Here is an 18,888-nt window from a genome sequence, read left to right on the forward strand (position 1 = left end):
CCCTCTCTTCCCTTCCCCTCTCCTCTTCCACACATCCATCCATTTGATACATTCTCTTGTCTCCTCTTCTCGATCCATCCATCCATTCTCGTTCCTTCCCCTCCGCTCTCCTCTTTAATCCCTCCATCTATTTGATACATTCTTTCCTCTCCTCTTCTTCATCCATCCATCCAATCTCTTCCCTTCCCCCCTCTCTTCTTTTATCCATCCATTCATTTGATACATTCTTTTCTCTCCTCTTCACCCATCCATCCATCCATCCATCCAATCTCTTCCCTTACCCTCCTGTTCTGCCGGGCTCTCTGGTTGGAGCCTCCCGAAAATTCAAGGATACAAATTTCAGACACACACACGTTTGAAAATTCAAAACACAATTTTGAATCACAAAATTCAAATTAAACTGAGCACTCTTTTTGTTTTGCAAAGAGCACTCGTCCCAAAACAATCAGGTAGTCTGTACAATTTCCCTTAATCAGTCTTTAAGTACTTAGCTAGCAGCTGTGAAGAAACTTCACACCCCTTCTTCTTCCACGAAGTGAGACACATACACACACTTTGCTCTGCCTTGGTTTCAAAGACGTGAAAAATCAACAAAGTCAAGGCACGATTCCTGAAGAACTGCGATCAGATACTCTTCCACAATGGCCAAACCCACATGCTGCTATTTATAGCAGCAGCCCTAATTACTGGAGCCCCACCCAAACACAGGTGGCCTCTCTTATCTCCTGTCATATGTCCTTACTTGGTCTCTTCTATGCATAATTCTGCGCTTGCGTGGGTCCAAGACTTCTTCATCCGAATCAATGGAAGATAATGGAGATTGACTGCCTGGGCTGTGTGCCAAGCCCCCCTCTGCCGAGTCACTCCCACCTTCTTCTTTGTCCGAGGAAACTAAACTCTGAACTGATTCTGTCGGCAATAACACAGGCCTGTGACATGTTGAAGTTTCTCCTGCATCCACCCCCCAATTCCCTGGGGCAGGAGCTGGGCCAGAGCCAACCACAACACCCTCCCCTCTCCTTTTTCATGCAACCTTCCATTTGATACATTCTCTTCTCTCCTCTTCTCCCTCCCTCCCTCCCTCCCTCCATCCATCCAATCTCTTCCCTTCCCCCCTCTCCTCTTTCATCCATCCATCCATTTGATACATTCTCTTCTCTCCTCTTCTCCTTCCCTCCCTCCCTCCATCCATCCATCCAATCTCTTCCCTTCCCCCCTCTCCTCTTTCATCCATCCATCCATTTGATACATTGTCTTCTCTCCTCTTCTCCCTCCCTCCCTCCCTCCATCCATCCAATCTCTTCCCTTCCCCCCTCTCCTCTTTCATCCATCCATCCATTTGATACATTCTCTTCTCTCCTCTTCTCCATCCATCCATCCATCCATCCATCCAATCTCCTCCCCTCCCTTCCCCTCCCCTCTGCTCCCCTTCTCCTCCTCACCTATTCTATTCCATCCTATTCCAATTTGGGGTGAATGGAAAGGCTATGGCAATGGGGACAAATTGTTTTATCAGAAGTCCAGCATATTGCAATCATGCCAAGCCAGAACTGAGAATCATGCTCCCAAATCAACTCCCCCCACTGCAGCCTTTGCTACTTCCCGCTACCCACCCTTAACCAACCAATGGGGTTCACTCAATGTTCTCATCACAGACAATCCGGGCACAGTTTCGTACGCAGTTGGTACCCGGGGTGACCTTGAAGCATCTTCTTGAGGAGATACGGCACTTACTATCCAAACTTTCCCCATTACATTTTTCCCACCCGAGAGTTCATGTCACTGAATAGTATCGAAGCACAAGCGAGCATGTGGTGGCAGCTGACACTGGTTAGAACAGCAGTTCTTAGCAATCACTAAAACACCTATTGCAACTTCAGTTTGCACAAATCAATACGGATTTTGCATTGCAAAATCAGGGCTTATAAACCACCTCGTTCAGCATTGGCTGCATTCAGGAAACCCAGAACGAAAGCATTCAAGAAGGATAATTCCTCAAGTCTACTTTTAGCCTTCCATCAAAATAGACCTTAATAGCCTTCAGGTAAATTGGCATGGTCAAGCTGCTCTTATCATCCAGATGTCCCCCCCCCCCTGATGTTCTACTAAAATTTATCTTCCTGTAACTTAAACTCCGGTTATACATTTAATTCACACTTCTGGGATAGAACAACTGCTTGCTCCCTCTCCCCCCCGTTTCTTATAGCCTCTTACGTTTCTGAGAAATGCTATTTTATTCCTCCATTTTTCTTCTTTGCGGTAAGGTTATTTGTCAATTTACTAGGCAGGTTCAACGATTTAAGAAAACTGGATACAAAAGGGCAATAGACAGAACTGCATCAATGAATGGGTGTGTGCATACAGGCATCCACAGAGAGAATCAGTTTCTCTGTCTCTCTCTCTCTCTTACACACACACACACACAGAGGGAGGAAAGGAAGGAGAGAGAGGGAGGGGGAGAGAGAGGGGAGAGAGGGGGGAAGACAGGGGGAGGGAGGGAGAGGAAGGGTGGGAGGGAAGGAGAAAGGATGGGAGGGGGCAAGGGAAGAGGGAGAGGGAGGGAGGAAGGGGAGAGGGAGGGGGAGAGAGGGACAGAGGTGGGGAAGGGAGAGAGAGAGGGAGGGAAAGAGAGAGGGAGGGAAGGAAGGAGAGAGGGAAGGGAAGAGATGGAGCAGGAGGGAGGGATGAAATGAGAGGAAGAGAGAGGGAGGGAGAGAGGGGGAGAGAGAGGGAGTGGGAGAGTGGGAGGGGCGAAGAGAGAGGGGGGGGAGAGAGAGATTCCACATAAATCTTAAACCAAATATTTGCAGAACAAAATGATACAGAACAGGTCAAAATGAATTTCCTTTTTTAAAAAAAAAGAAAGAAAGAAAGAATGTGCAGAGCGAATCCGTAGAGCGTGCAGAGGTTAAGGTTTCGTTCTGGTGCATTTGAGTTCAGATAATTTACTATCCAGACATGCAATTTCCAAAATGAATATCAGGTAAAAGAGTTGGTTCAAAATATATTTCTTTCCACGAGACCAAGAATCCGTTTGCAGTAGCACAGGGCTCTCTTCAGAACAAGGTTACTTTTGAAGTACCGATTGTCCTTATTTAATGACGGCCTCATTTAGCGACTGTTGGCAATTACCGTGATGATCAAAGACTAACTTTGTAATGAATTCTCCCCTAAATAATAATAATAATAATAATAATAATAATAATAATAATAATAATAATTTATTGGATTTGTATGCTGCCCCTCTGCATAGACTCGGGGTGGCTAACAACAATAATAAACACAACATGTACAATCCAATAATAAAAAACAACTAAAAACCCCTATTATAAAACCAAACATTCACACAAACATACCATGCATAACCTTTACTGGCTGGTAAGTCACAATTTTGTTTAATGTCCACTATGTGTACTATGTGTATTTGGTGGAATGTCCACTATGTGTATTTCGTGGAATGACCAGGCAGCCCAGCTGGAACAATGACTTGGGCAAGGGTTCTGTGTTTCTCAGGCCAACTCTCCAAGGATCACTTCCCATATTACATCTAGCAGATACTGAGAGGTCCAATAAGTTCCACCAAACTTTGCTAGCTAAGGGGGGGGGGGAATTGAACCCTCCACCCATCCAAACAATAGCCTAGTTGCCCACATAAGGGAAAAAATAAAAATAAAAGAAAGATGAACGATGACACTTTTCTTTTAGCCCTTATTTGCGGGGATTTGGTGATTACCGTATTGACTTGATAACATTCACAATAACTCAAGCACCTACCTGTGAAATAAAGGAAGATTACACACACACACACAGTCACACACACACACCAACTCACAATTACTTAAAACGCACTGCAGTTTTTCCTATTTCTCTCCTTTTCCTTCCTGGGGAGGGGTGGGGGGAGAAAATCTATTCCCCCTTCTCTTTTTTTTTTTTTGAGTTTCAGTCTTGTCCTAGAATTAAGTTGCAAAGAGAAGGCAGAGTGTGTGTTTGCGAGTGTGTGTGTGTGAATGACGGGGGGGGGGGCTCCAAACGGCTGTAAAATTGTGCAGCATGGTCCCTCTGATTCATGCTGTTTTCAATCTGCTGTGTGCCAGTTGGAGGTTGAGAGAAAGAGGAGGGGAGGCCGAAGCAAGGAGATAATACGGAGAAATGATAAAGTGTCTGTGACCTCAAAGCTAAGGCTGGAAACCCAGGACATTGATTTCACTTACCATTCCCGCTGAGAAACCTGGCAGAGTTCAGATGTAATAAAAGAACAAGATTCTGTTCTGATGGTAATGGCGTATGACAGACATGTCTGTCATTCGGTTGCTCCTATATACATAGAAACACAGGAAAAGCAACATGAGAAAATATTATTTTACTGAAAGGGTAGTAGATCCTTGGAACAAACTTCCAGCAGATGCGGTTGGTAAATCCACAGTAACATGCCTGGGATAAACATATATCCATCCTAAGATAAAATACAGGAAATAGTATAAGGGCAGACTAGATGGATCACGAGGTCTTTTTCTGCCGTCAGTCTTCTATATTTCTGATCCGCTTGTGGAGTTGGGCAAAAGCCATCCAGAGCTTCAACCACAACAACACAAGAGCTCTTAGGAACAACACAAGAGCTCACAACAGATTTAAACTTAATATTAACCGCTCCAAACGTGACTGTAAAAAATACGACTTCAGTAACCGAGTTGTCGAAACGTGGAACACATTACCGGACTCTGTAGTGTCATCCCCAAACCCCCAACACTTTACCCTTAGATTATCTATGGTTGACCTATCCAGATTCCTAAGAGGTCAGTAAGGGGTGAGTACAAGTGCACTAGAGTGCCTTCCGTCCCCTGTCCTATTGCTCTCCTATATCTCCTATACCTTTCTTCTATTCCTATATCTCTTCTTCTATTCTTTCATTCATATGTTTTATTCCTATTTCTTCTCTTTTATTCTTTCTTAGATATATTTCACTATGAGTATATCCTTTATAACCTTAATTATATATTTACTATATATATACCCAATATAACTCTCATTGTGCAATGGACAAAATCAATCAATAAAATCAATAAATAAATAAACACAGCAGTGTTTCCCAACCTTGGCAACTTGAAGATATTTGAACTTCAACTCACAGAATTCTCCAGCCAGCGAATGCATACAAATCAAATCAAATCAAATCAAATCAATGTTTACAAATGTAAAATAATGCACTTGGGGAAAAGGAATCCTCAATCTGAGTATTGCATTGGCAGTTCTGTGTTAGTAAAAACTTCAGAAGAGAAGGATTTATGGGTAGTGATTTCTGACAGTCTCAAAATGGGTGAGCAGTGTGGTTGGGCGGTAGGAAAAGCGGCTGCATAGCTAGAGGTATAACAAGCAGGAAGAGGGAGATTGTGATCCCCTTATATAGAGTGCTGGTGAGACCACATTTGGAGTACTGTGTTCAGTTCTGGAGACCTCACCTACAAAAAGATATTGACAAAATTGAACAGGTCCAAAGACGGGCTACAAGAACGGTGGAAGGTCTTAAGCATAAAACGTATCAGGAAAGACTTCATGAACTCAATCTGTATAGTCTGGAGGACAGAAGGAAAAGGGGGGGGACATGATTGAAACATTTAAATATATTAAAGGGATAAATAAGTTTCTTAGATATATTTCACTATGAGTATATCCTTTATAACCTTCATTATATATTTACTATATATATACCCAATATAACTCTCATTGTGCAATGGACAAAATCAATCAATAAAATCAATCAATAAATAAACCATAGTCTACAGCAGTGTTTCCCAACCTTGGCAACTTGAAGATATTTGGACTTCAACTCCCAGAATTCCCCAGCCAGCGAATGCATACAAATCAAATCAAATCAAATCAATAAACAAACAAACAAACACGAGCCTACTGGGCCCACCAAAAGTTAGGAAACAGGCCGTTTTCGCCCTCCAGAGGGCCACTGGAAGATGAGGGAAGCTGTTTTCGCCTTCCCCAGACATTGTGTGGGTTCTTTCGATACCCAAGGGAAAAATGATTTGCAATTGCAGACGTGCTCTCTGTCACATTTTCGGTGCTGCTGGACAAACTTGTAGGTAATTTATGTGACTCCCACCCCTGCTGTATACGTTGTCTCCAACTAAAATTAATATGCTTGAGGTCATACCCTGCCGAAGACAATCATCCAATACAGCAGTTGTCTTGTCGTGTGCCACACAATGCTTTCCTTAACCTCATATAAATATGTGCAGCTTTTGTCAGTGTGCAAATGTTTAAGCCTGGTGTGGTTTTTCCTCTCTCAAGGTCTCTCCGGTCTCCCATGAATTTTTGGCACAGCTTGTAATATTAGCTAAATATCTCTGGGTACTTGAAAAGGCACGCTGCATCGTCTGAAGCCCCCACAGGGAAGTGGGGGGCGAGAGGACCTGTTCGGTGTGAAATATTAGTCGCCAGTTCTTAAGTCGCTTTCTTTTTAACCTTGTTTTGATCCTGGGATTTTTCACCCAAGACACAGTTTATGTTCAAATCCATGGCAACGATGTCGAAATTGTCGGAATCATTTGTTTGTGGATTGAAATTTTTCAACTATCCTTGGGAGTTGCAAAAGGAGCACTGCAAATGGAGTCTGAGGCCGGCTAGTCATAAATTATTATATTATTATAATTGAGGGCAACAAGATTTTCAAATGCTGCTTTGGGATTAATCTTTAAGCAAAGGGCAAATTGTGTGCAATAGGGTTGCTATTCCTGGAGGGGTCTGTAATATGGCAAATGATTTAGCTTTGCTAGCTAAATGGTCAAAGCAATGGAAACTGCAGTTTAATCTTTCCAAATGTAAAATAATGCACTTGGGGAAAAGGAATCCTCAATCTGAGTATTGTGTTGGCAGTTCTGTGTTAGCAAAAACTTCAGAAGAAAAGGATTTAGGGCTAGTGATTTCTGACAGTCTCAAAATGGGTGAGCAGTGTGGTCAGGCAGTAGGAAAAGCAAGTAGGATGCTTGGCTGCATAGCTAGAGGTATAACAAGCAGGAAGAGGGAGATTGTGATCCCCTTATATAGAGCGCTGGTGAAACCACATTTTGAATACTGTGTTCAGTTCTGGAGACCTCACCTACAAAAAGATATTGACAAAATTGAACGGGTCCAAAGATGGGCTACAAGAATGGTGGAAGGTCTTAAACATAAAACGTATCAGGAAAGACTTCCCCAGTCTAGTTTAACTAAAAGAAGGACCAGAGGAGACATGATAACAGTGTTCCAATATCTCAGGGGTTGCCACAAAGAAGGAGTCAAGCTATTCTCCAAAGCACCTGAGGGTAGGACAAGAAGCAATGGGTAGAAACTAAACAAGGAGAGAAGCAACTTAGAACTAAGGAGAAATTTCCTCACAGTTAGAACAATTAATCAGTGGAACAGTTTCCCTCCAGAAGTTGTGAAAACCCCAGCACTGGGTGTTTTTAAGCAGATGTTGTATAACCATTTGTCTGAAGTAATGTAAGGTTTCCTGCCTAAGCAGGGGGTTGGACTAGAAGACCTCCAAGGTCCCTTCCAACGTCGTTGTTGTTGTTGTTGTTGTTGTTGTTGTTGTTGTTATTGTGTCTTAAAATTGCCATGATTGGACACCACTATTTGAGCAGGGAGTTGACCTAGAATCAAGGTCCCTTCCAATCCCATTATCTATGTTCTATGGATTAAGTTGGAAATAATTGAGACTGAGTGACTTAGATCCAGGGTGATCTGAGTGACCTAAACCCTTTCAGTCCCCACCTATCCTGTCAGAGATGAAGAAGCTTCTTGGATGATAAGGGAAATGTCTTAAAAAAACGAACAAACAAGGAAGTCCAAAAAGCACTTTTGGGACAACCATAATCTGGATGATTGAGAATCTAAACAGATCTAGGGCAAGACAAATTTATAATAATTTACAAGTATAATAACAGAGTTGGAAGGGACCTTGAAGGTCTTCTAGTCGAACGCCCTGCTTTAGAAAAACACCACCACTTCAGACAAAAAATTTGTTGTGATGATTTGCCGTGATCGTTGTATACTGCTCAAAACAATAAAGGGAACACTCAAATAGCACACCCTAGATCTGAATGAATGGAATATTCTCATTGAATATTTCATTTGCACAACTATTCCATTTGCACAAGAGCATGTGAAATTGACTATCAATCAGTGTTGCTTCCTAAGTGGACAGTTTGATTTCAGAGAAGTTTGATTTACTTGGAGTTATATTCTGTTTTTTAAGTGTCCCATTTATTTATTTATTTATTTATTTATTTATTTATTTATTTATTTATTTATTTATTTATTTATTGATTGATTGATTGATTGATTGATTGATTGATTGATTGATTGATTGATTGATTGATTGATTGATTGATTGATTGATTTGATTTGATTTGATTTGATTTGTATGCCGCCCCTCTCCGCAGACTCGGGGCGGCTAACAACAGTAACAAAACAGTAATAATCCAATACTAAAAACAGTTAAAACCCATTATATAAAAACCAATCATACATACAGACATACCATGCATAAAATTTTAAAGGCCAAGGGGGAAAGTGTATCTCAGTTCCCCCATGCCTGGCGGCAGAGGTGGGTTTTAAGCAGCTTACGAAAGACAAGGAGGGAGAGGGCAATTCTAATCTCTGGGGGGAGTTTGTTCCAGAGGGCCGGGGCCGCCACAGAGAAGGCTCTTCCCCTGGGTCTCGCCAAATGACATTGTTTGGTTGACGGGACCCGGAGAAGACCCACTCTGTGGGACCGAACTGGTCGCTGGGATTCGTGCAGGAGAAGGCGGTCCCTGAGGTAATCTTGTCCGGTGCCATGAAGGGCAGTGTATATCATCTTAACCATTGGAACTGAAGTCCTCATGTACTTGGTGTTTATTTTCACCTCTGCTGTCCTGTACAATATTCAAATGTAGACTTAACTTGGGTTTCCCTTCTCCCCAGTCTTACACCTTAATGACACAAGCTGTAATCATCACCGTATAAACTGAGAACAAAAGTTGGTAGCTTCAAAAAAAATAGAGGATGTGTTGTTCAACGTGTTTTTAACTGAAAACCCAGCAGAATTTATATTCGTAATTATTCCATTTGTATCTATAGTTTATTACCATCTGCTGCCTCGAACACCATTTTGAGTGGAAAGGAGGGAAAATATCTTTTGTATGTAAGATGGCATTAATTAATTAGTGTTTTAAAATAGAATAAATGTCCGTCAGTCTTTTATCTGGCTCAGTCCTGACAGAACGTGGTGGTAAGAGTCTAACTTTCCTCAAATTGTCATCTTTAATAATAGCAATAGCATTTAGCAATAGCATTTAGACTTATATACCACTTCATAGTGCTTTTATAGCCCTCTCTATGTAGTTTATAGAATCAGCCTATTGTCCCCAACAATCTGGGTCCTTATTTTACCCACTTCGGAAGGATGGAAGGCTCAGTCGAACTTGAGCCGGTGGTGAGATTTGAACTGCTAAACTACAGCTAGCAGTTAGTATTGACAGTTCTGTGTTAGCAAATACTTCAAAAGAAAAGGATTTAGGAGTAATGATTTCTGACAGTCTCAAAATGGGTGAACAGTGCAGTCAGGCGGTAGGGAAAGCAAGTAGGATGCTTGGCTGCATAGCTAGAGGTATAACAAGCAGGAAGAGGGAGATTATGATCCCGCTATATAGAGCGCTGGTGAGACCACATTTGGAATACTGTGTTCAGTTCTGGAGACCTCACCTACAAAAAGATATTGACAAAATTGAACGGGTCCAAAGACGGGCTACAAGAATGGTGGCAGGTCTTAAGCATAAAACGTATCAGGAAAGACTTAACGAACTCAATCTGTATAGTCTGGAGGACAGAAGGGAAAGGGGGGGACATGATCGAAACATTTAAATATATTAAAGGGTTAAATAAGGTCCAGGAGGGAAGTGTTTTTAATAGGAAAGTGAACACAAGAACAAGGGGACACAATCTGAAGTTAGTTGGGGGAAAGATCAAAAGCAACATGAGAAAATATTATTTTACTGAAAGAGTAGTAGATCCTTGGAACAAACTTCCAGCAGACGTGGTAGATAAATCCACAGTAACTGAATTTAAACATGCCTGGGATAAACATATATCCATCCTAAGATAAAATACAGAAAATAGTATAAGGGCAGACTAGATGGACCATCCTAAGATAAAATACAGAAAATAGTATAAGGGCAGACTAGATGGACCATGAGGTCTTTTTCTGCCGTCAGACTTCTATGTTTCTATGTTTCTATGTTTCTAGTTGAAGTAGCCTGCAGTGCTGCACTCTAAACACTGCTCCACCCCAGCTCTTCTGGGGAGGGAGATAGGGAAGGAGGCAGAAAGGAAAGAAGGAAGGAGGGAGGGAGGGAGGGAGGGAAGGAAGGAAGGAAGGAAGGAAGGAAGGAAGGAAGGAATAGCAATAGCAATAGCAATAGCATTTAGACATATACCGCTTCATAGTGATTTTACAGCCCTCTCTAAGCAATTTACAGAATCATCCTATTGCCCCCAACAATCTGAGTCCTCATTTTACCTACCTTGGAAGAATGGAAGGCTGTCAACCTTGAGCCGGTGGTGAGGTCTGAACTGCTGAACTACAGCTAGCAGTTAGCTGAAGTAGCCTGCAGTGCTGTACTCTAACCCTGCTCCACCCCAGCTCTTCCAGGGAGGGAGGGAGGGAGGGAGAAAGGAAGGAAGGAGGGAGGGAAGGAGGGAGGGAGGGAGAGAAGGAAGGAGGGAGGGAGGGAAGGAAGGAAACATTAGCAATAGCAATAGCATTTAGACTTATATACCGCTTCATGGTGCTTTTACAGCCCTCTCTAAGCGATTTACAGAAATCAGCCTGTTGCGCCCAATAATCTGGATCCTCATTTTACCCACCACAGAAGGATGGAAGGCTGAGTCAACCTTGAGCCGGTGGTGAGATTTGAACTGCTGAACTAAAACTACCAGTTAGCTGAAGTAGCCTGCAGTGCTGCACTTTAAGCACTGCACCACCCACTTTGTGCTAAATGGGCATGCTGGTTGTTGCCAGTGGGAATTGTAATCCAGAAGGCAGAGAGTTAAGAAAATTTTAACAGAGAGTTAAAGGGTTAAAGAGAGTTAAAGAGTCTTCGGGGAGGGGCGGCATACAAATCAAATCAAATCAATCAATCAATCAATAAATAATAAATAAATAAATAAATAAGGTTCAGGAAGGAAGTGTTTTTAATAGGAAAGTGAACACAAGAACAAGGGGACACAATCTGAAGTTAGTTGGGGGAAAGATCAAAAGCAACATGAGAAAATATTATTTCACTGAAAGAGTAGTAGATCCTTGGAACAAACTTCCAGCAGACGTGGTTGGTAAATCCACAGTAACTGAATTTAAACATGCCTGGGATAAACATATATCCATCCTAAGATAAAATACAGGAAACAGTATAAGGGCAGACTAGATGGACCATGAGGTCTTTTTCTGCCGTCAGTCTTCTATGTTTCTAAAATCTGTGTAGGAGTTGACGAGGCTGAGCTGGAGGAGGGGTGAAATATGTCATCAGTCATGAATCCCTTCGTACCCATAAGGGATTTAAGTCCAGCCTACCTTGAATTCCTTCTACTCTTCTCTACTGCCAATTTCTTTGGCCATTCAGATTCTTGCAGAGACCTTAAGCTTATAATAAAACTTTATACCCATTTGAACTGTCTGGATCTCTGAATTTTCCTGGCACTTGAAAACCTGTTATAGTAGAAGTCCAACTTCTTTCAAGTTTCTGGACATAGAACCATGGGTGTTAATTTGTCCTATAGTCAAAGAATGACAGACAGAGAAAAATGGAGCGTCAGAACTCCATGCATAAAGCTGACAGCAAAGAATATCATTTTATAGCATATATGTGCATTGGACATCGAGCCAAACCCTCACAATTTTTATGGCTATTAGAATGGCAAATTGTGTTGCTGTATCCAGCTGGCCAAAAAAAAATTTTTTTTGTCTGGCCCATAAAAGTGTAAGTGCAGGGCAACAAAAATTTTGAAACGAAACCAATGGCCTAGCTGTTGTTTTTGTACTGCCAATTATTTTAACTCTTCTCGAACTGAAAATGAATTTGGAAGGGATTTTTTTTTTAGCGCATGAAACATAGAATAATAGAGTTGGAAGGGATGTTGGAGGTCTTCTAGTGCAGAGGTCCCCAACCACTGGTCCGCGGACCAGGACCGGGCCGTTGGGGTTTTTCAGCCGGTCCGCGGCGCCGCTGACAGCTAGCTCCGCGGCCCTGCACCTGGTCAGAGCTCGCTCTGTGTGGATTTATAATGTTTTCTGCCATAGCCGTGACAGCTCGCAGCTCCCAGCAGAGAACATTATGCAGGACGGGGTGGGGCATCGGGCGGGTCTTAGTGACGCGGCACAGCATGGTACCTGTTGTACGTCACGGGGTGGGTCTTAGTGACGCGGTCCTTCTGCACAGCATGGTGTGTTCCTGACGGAGTGGGGCGGCAGGCTCTCCTTACTGACACGCCCCTGGCAGAACATGTTATGTGGGGCGTGCTGGGGCAGCAGACTGGCTTCAGTGACGCGGCTCCCGGTACCGGTGTTCAGTGTGTAGCGCTGCTAAGCAGCAGCGCTGTATACACTGACGCTCAATGTACAGTGCTGCTACTCGCAGAATGTGCTCAGGCAGGAGCAGGGACAAGCAGGTCATGTTGCAGGAAAACAAGCCCAGTGCTCCCACTGATCCAGGGAAACAAGCCTGGTGCTCCCACTCATTCTGAACCTATGGTAAGTTGAATCACATTCTCATTATAAATGTCATAATTATATGATAAATATGCACTAAGCTCCACCCCTCCATAACCCCACCCCCATATGACCAAAGCCCCCACCACCACCGGGCCATGGAAAACTGGTCTAGCTTAAAGCTGGTCCCTGGTGCAAAAAAGGTTGGGGACCTCTGTTCTAGTGCACCCTCCTTCTCAAGCAATAGAACCTGTATCATTTCAGACAAATCCAGTCCAGTCTCTTTTTGAAAGCCTTCAGTGTTAGGGCACCCACAGGTTTAATTGGTTTAAAGTTTAAGGTTTACAGTGTTCCCTCGATTTTCGCAGGTTCGAACTTCGAGAATAGCCTATTCCACGGTTTTTAAAAAACTATTAATTAAAAAAGTTTTTTTCCTATACCACGTTTTTCCCCACCCAATGACGTCATATGTCATCGCCAAACTAATAATTTTTGCAAATAAATAACAAAAATAATAATTATTGTTAATAAATAATTATGTTTATAAATATCAGGATCAATAATTATTGTTAGAAACATAGAAGACTGATGGCAGAAAAAGACCTCATGATCCATCTAGTCTGCCCTTATACTATTTCCTGTATTTTATCTTACAATGGATATACAGTGATCCCCCGCTCGTTGCAAGGGTTCCGTTCCAAGACCCCCCGCAACGAGCGGGTTTTCGCGAAGTAGCGCTGCGGAAGTAAAAACACCATCTGCGCATGTGCAGATGGTGTTTTTACTCCCGCAGCGCTAGCGAGGAGCCGAAGATTGGGGGCGGCGCGGCTGTTTTAAAATGTCGCCGCCGGCATGGGGGGCTTCCTAGCAGCCCCCCAAACCCGGGTTGGGGGTCCGGGGGGTGCTGGCAAGCCCCCCATGCCGGCGGCAACATTTTAAAACAGCTGCGCCACCCCCAATCTTCGGCTCCTCGCTAGCGGGCAGGCAGGCGGCGGACAAGCCGTTCGCTGCGACAGCCAGCGCGGAGAAGCCGTTCGCTGGCGCTGGCTGTCAGCGCTTTTGAGCTGAGTCCCGGAGCGAATTCGCTCCGGGACTCAGCTCGAAAGCACCGACAGCCAGCGCCAGCGAACGGCTTCTCCGCGCTGGCTGTCGGCGCTTTCGAGCTGAGTCCCGGAGCGAATTCGCTCCGGGACTCAGCTCGAAAGCGCCGACAGCCAGCGCCAGCGAACGGCTTCTCCGCGCTGGCTGTCGGCGCTTTCGAGCTGAGTCCCGGAGCGAATTCGCTCCGGGACTCAGCTCCAAAACGCCGACAGCCAGCGCCAGCGAACGGCTTCTCCGCGCTGGCTGTCGGCGCTTTGGAGCTGAGTCCCGGAGCGAATTCGCTCCGGGACTCAGCTCGAAAGCGCCGACAGCCAGCGCCAGCGAACGGCTTCTCCGCGCTGGCTGTCGGCGCTTTGGAGCTGAGTCCCGGAGTGAATTCGCTCCGGGACTCAGCTCCAAAGCGCCGACAGCCAGCGCCAGCGAACGGCTTCTCCGCGCTGGCTGTCGGCGCTTTTGAGCTGAGTCCCGGAGCGAATTTGCTCCGGGACTCAGCTCGAAAGCGCCGACAGCCAGCGCCAGCGAACGGCTTCTCCGCGCTGGCTGTCGCCGCTTTCGAGCTGAGTCCCGGAGCGAATTCGCTCCGGGACTCAGCTCGAAAGTGCCGACAGCCAGCGCCAGCGAACGGCTTCTCCCCGCTGGCTGTCGCCGCTTTCGAGCTGAGTCCCGGAGCAAATTCGCTCCGGGACTCAGCTCAAAAGCGCCGACAGCCAGCGCCAGCGAACGGCTTCTCCGCGCTGGCTGTCGCCGCTTTCGAGCTGAGTTCCGGAGCGAATTCGCTTCAGGACTCAGCTCGAAAGCGGCGAGAATGAACGGCGTGGGCGGGCGAAGGGCGGCGGCAGCGAGGAGTTTGCGTGGGCAGTGGGGAAACTCCTTGCTGATGCCCGCTGCTCGCCCTCCCGCTAGCAAGAGGGGGAAGACCCAGGGAAGCCGCCCAGCAGCTGATCTGCCGGGCGCCATCTACGCATGCGTGCCCATAGAAAAAAAGGGCACACATGCGCAGATGGTGTTTTGACTTCCGGGTTGAAAAATCGCAAATTACCCTGTTCGCAATGGTCGGGGACGCAATAACCGGGGTATTACTGTATGTTTATCCCAGGCATGTTTAAATTCAGTTACTGTGGATTTACCAACCACGTCTGCTGGAAGTTTGTTCCAAGGATCTACTACTCTTTCAGTAAAATAATATTTTCTCATGTTGCCTTTGATCATTCCCCCAACTAACTTCAGATTGTGTCCCCTTGTTCTTGTGTTCACTTTCCTATTAAAAACACTTCCCTCCTGAACCTTATTTAACCCTTTAACATATTTAAATGTTTCGATCATGTCCCCCCTTTTCCTTCTGTTCTCCAGACTCTACAGATTGAGTTCATTAAGTCTTTCCTGATACGTTTTATGCTTAAGACCTTCCACCATTCTTGTAGCCCGTCTTCGTTAATAAATAATTATATTTATAAATATCAGGATCACTAAGTGTCTTATTCAATGGTGAGTACCAGTAATAATGGTGAGTAAATGGTTGTTAAGGGAATGGGAAATGGTAATTTAGGGGTTTAAAGTGTTAAGGGAACTGTCCATAACAAAAAATGGTGTATTTACTTCCGCATCTCTACTTCGCGGAAATTTGACTTTCGCGGGCGGTCTCGGAACGCATCCCCCGCAGAAATCGAGGGAACACTGTAATTGGATTTGTATGCCGCCCCTCTCCGAGGTATCGGGGCAGCTCACAACATATACGAAGAAACAATAATAAATCAATCCCATTAATATACCTAAAAAGCAATCCTTAAAAATTCTAATTTTAAAAAACTTCCATTTACATTCATTCAACAATCATACAAAACAACATTCGTTGGTCAGGGGAAGATCCAGCAACCCCAGGCCTGGCAACAAAAATGAGTTTTTAAACCTTTTATTTATTTATTTGTCCAATACACAGTGAGGGTTTTAGTGGGTATATATCTATATACACATAGTAAAATACATGATGAAGGTTATAGAGGACATACTCGTAGTAAAATATATTTAAAAATTAATAGAAAAGAAGGTATATTAATGGAACATATCAATGAAAGAATAGAAGAAGAGATACAGGAATAGAAGAAAGGTATAGGAGATATAGGAGAGCAATAGGACAGGGGACAGAAGGCACTCTAGTGCACTTGTACTCACCCCTTACTGACCTCTTAGGACTCTGGATAGGTCAACCGTGGATAATCTAAGGGTAAAGTGTTGGGGGTTTGGGGATGACACCATGGAGTCCGGTAATGAGTTCCATGCTTCGACAACTCGGTTATTGAAGTCGTTTTACTGAACTCTTTCGCTTCTGAAGCAGTGAAGGGCTACACTGTGGGTGTGGCTTATTTTGTGGGCGTTGGTTACTGGCCATGTGACCAGGTGGGAGTGGCTTGATGATCATGTGACCAGGGGTGGCTTAAAGGTCATGTGACTGGCTTAAAGGTGGCCAACGTGACATCACTCACGTCAAGCGTTTGGGTTAGGGCACCTGGCCTCTCCTCGCCTCAAAGATATACAATTTCCCTATCTATTTACTATTATTGAACATCCAAAATATACTATTTAATTCTATGTATATATGCTCTATGTGTTGCCCAGGTTCACCCGGTGCACCAATTGCAGCCCTATTTGGACAGGGAGTCTTTGCTCACAGTCACACATGCCCTCATCACCTCGAGGTTCGACAACTGCAACACTCTCTCCTTGGGGCTACCTTTGAAAAGTGTTCGGAAACTTCAGATTGTGCAGAATGCAGCTGCGCGAGTTACCATGGGCCTCCCTAGGTACTGTTGTGGTTGACTCTGGCCCAGCTCCTGCCCCAGGGAATGTGGAGGTGGAGGCAGGGGAAACGTCAACATGTCCTAGGCCTGTTTTGTTGCCAGCAGAGTCAGGGAGTGCAGTTTCCTCGGACGAAGAAGAAGGTGGGGGGTGACTTGGAAGAGGGGGGCTTGGCACACAGCCCAGGAAGCCAATCACCATTATCTTTGGTTGATTCGAATGACAAAGTATTAGATCCACGCAGGCGCAGACTTATGCATTGAAGAGACCAATTGAGGAAATATTACAGGAGATAAGAGAGGCCACCTGTGTTTGGGTGGGGCTCCAGTAATTAGAGCTGCTGCTATAAATAGCAGCGTGCTAGTTTGGCCGTTGTGGAAGATTATCTGATTGCAGTTCTTTAGGATCGTGCCTCGCTGTGTCTGAACTTTGTTTGTGGATTTTTCATGCCTTTGACACCAAAGCAGAGTAAAGTGTGTGTGTGTTTCACTTCGTGGGAAGAAGGAGGGCTGTGACGTTTCTTCACTGCTACTAGCTAAGTACTTAAGGAATGATTAAGGGACTTGTACAGCCGACAAGGTTGTTTTGGGGAAGAGTGCTCTTTGCAATACAAAAAGGGTGCTTTGTTTCTTTTGAATTTTGTGATAAAGGACATTGTTTTGAATTTTGAAACGTGTGTGTGTCTGAAATTTGTACCCGTGAGTTTTCGGGAGGCTTCTAGCAGAGAGCCTGGCAGAACAGGTACGCCCATGTCTCATCAACACTCCACGGCTTGCATTGGCTTGCCTTGCAGCTTCCGGTCACAATTCAAAGTGTTGGTAATGACCTATAAAGCCCTACATGGTATCGGACCAGAATACCTTCTGCCACATGAATCCCAGTTGCCAATTAGGTCCCACATAGTCGGCCAAAATTGAGAAACATTAGTTTAGGCTCTTTAAGGGGGAAAAAAAAGATCCCTTCAAGCTTGATATCAAAGCAAGATTCTGAAATGGTTGCAATTTTTTAAAACATTGATTGAAGTTCTGCACAAAGAATTTGTCCTAAATTCAAATTAGGAAAAAGCTCCTTTTTCCCCCTTAAGTTCTAATCTGTGGCCACTGAGGATCTAATACATTTTGGTACTCAGGTAGACAAAAACCGCCCACTGTGATTTATAAAGAAAATTAAATAATGGACCATTTGTTCCCTTTTAATGGTGTCTCAGAATTGATCAAATGCATTGCTTTTAGTATAACGATCGAACCAGCCATCTCCAGCTAAGTCTCCCTTCCTTTTTTTATTGTGAAAAGGAAATGCTTGGAAATTATTGAGTAACTGCAAACAAGATCAATTTAGTAAGATCAACAAGAGATCAACCCTTATTTCTTTATTTAAGTAGAATTACTTGTTGCCTTTCATTTAGGAGCTCAAGGAATACATGATTAAGAGACTGGAGGATAAAATCTACAAAAAACAATTGCAGGAATTGAGTATGTCTAGTTTAGAGAAAAGAAGGATTAAGGATGACATGATAGCAGTGTTCCAATATTTGAGGGGCTACCACAAAGAAGAGAAGGTTTGCTATAGACAGGAATAATTGTTGCTCAGAGTTGAATTATGGAATCCTCTTCCTGCTTGTTATACCTCTAGCTATGAAGCCAAACATTCTACTTGCTTTCCCTACTGCCTAACTGCACTGTTCACCCATTTTGAGACTGTCAGAAATCACTACCCCTAAATCCTCCTGAAATTTTTGCTAGCACAGAACTGCCAACACAATACTCAGATTGAGGATTCCTTTTGCCCAAGTGCATTATTTTACATGTGGAAACATCAAACTGCAGTTTCCATTGCTTTGACCACTTATCTAGTAAAGCTAAATCATTTGCCATATTACAGACACCTCCGGGAATATCAACCCTATTGCACACTTTAGAGTCATCGGCAAATAGGCAAACCTTCCCTACCAAACCTTCTCCTATGTCACTCACAAAGATATTAAAAAGAATAGGACCCAGAACAGACCCTTGTGGCACACCACTTGTAACCAGTCTCTACTCAGAGTACTCACCATTAACAACAACCTTCTGATATCTATGCAAATTCACTGAACTATCCAGGGATTAAGTCCAATCTTCACTAATTTATCTATCATCTCTTTATTTATTTGTTTATTTGTTTATTTATTTAATTTATTCATTTGTCCAATACACAAATACATAGGAAGAAAGACAGACATGTGATAATATAAAAGAGGGTGAAAGTGAACTTAGAGGAGA

At 43.8% G+C, this 18,888-nt stretch overlaps 1 protein-coding gene across 7 annotated transcripts in view; it reads left to right on the forward strand.

The window, feature by feature from the left end:
• The window catches only part of SOX5 (SRY-box transcription factor 5), a 623,231-nt gene that overhangs the window by 526,164 nt on the left and 78,179 nt on the right, over positions 1-18,888 (forward strand). The window lies entirely within an intron of this gene.

Source organism: Erythrolamprus reginae, chromosome 6 (genome assembly GCF_031021105.1).
Source record: "Erythrolamprus reginae isolate rEryReg1 chromosome 6, rEryReg1.hap1, whole genome shotgun sequence".
NCBI classification, from domain to species: domain Eukaryota; kingdom Metazoa; phylum Chordata; class Lepidosauria; order Squamata; family Dipsadidae; genus Erythrolamprus; species Erythrolamprus reginae.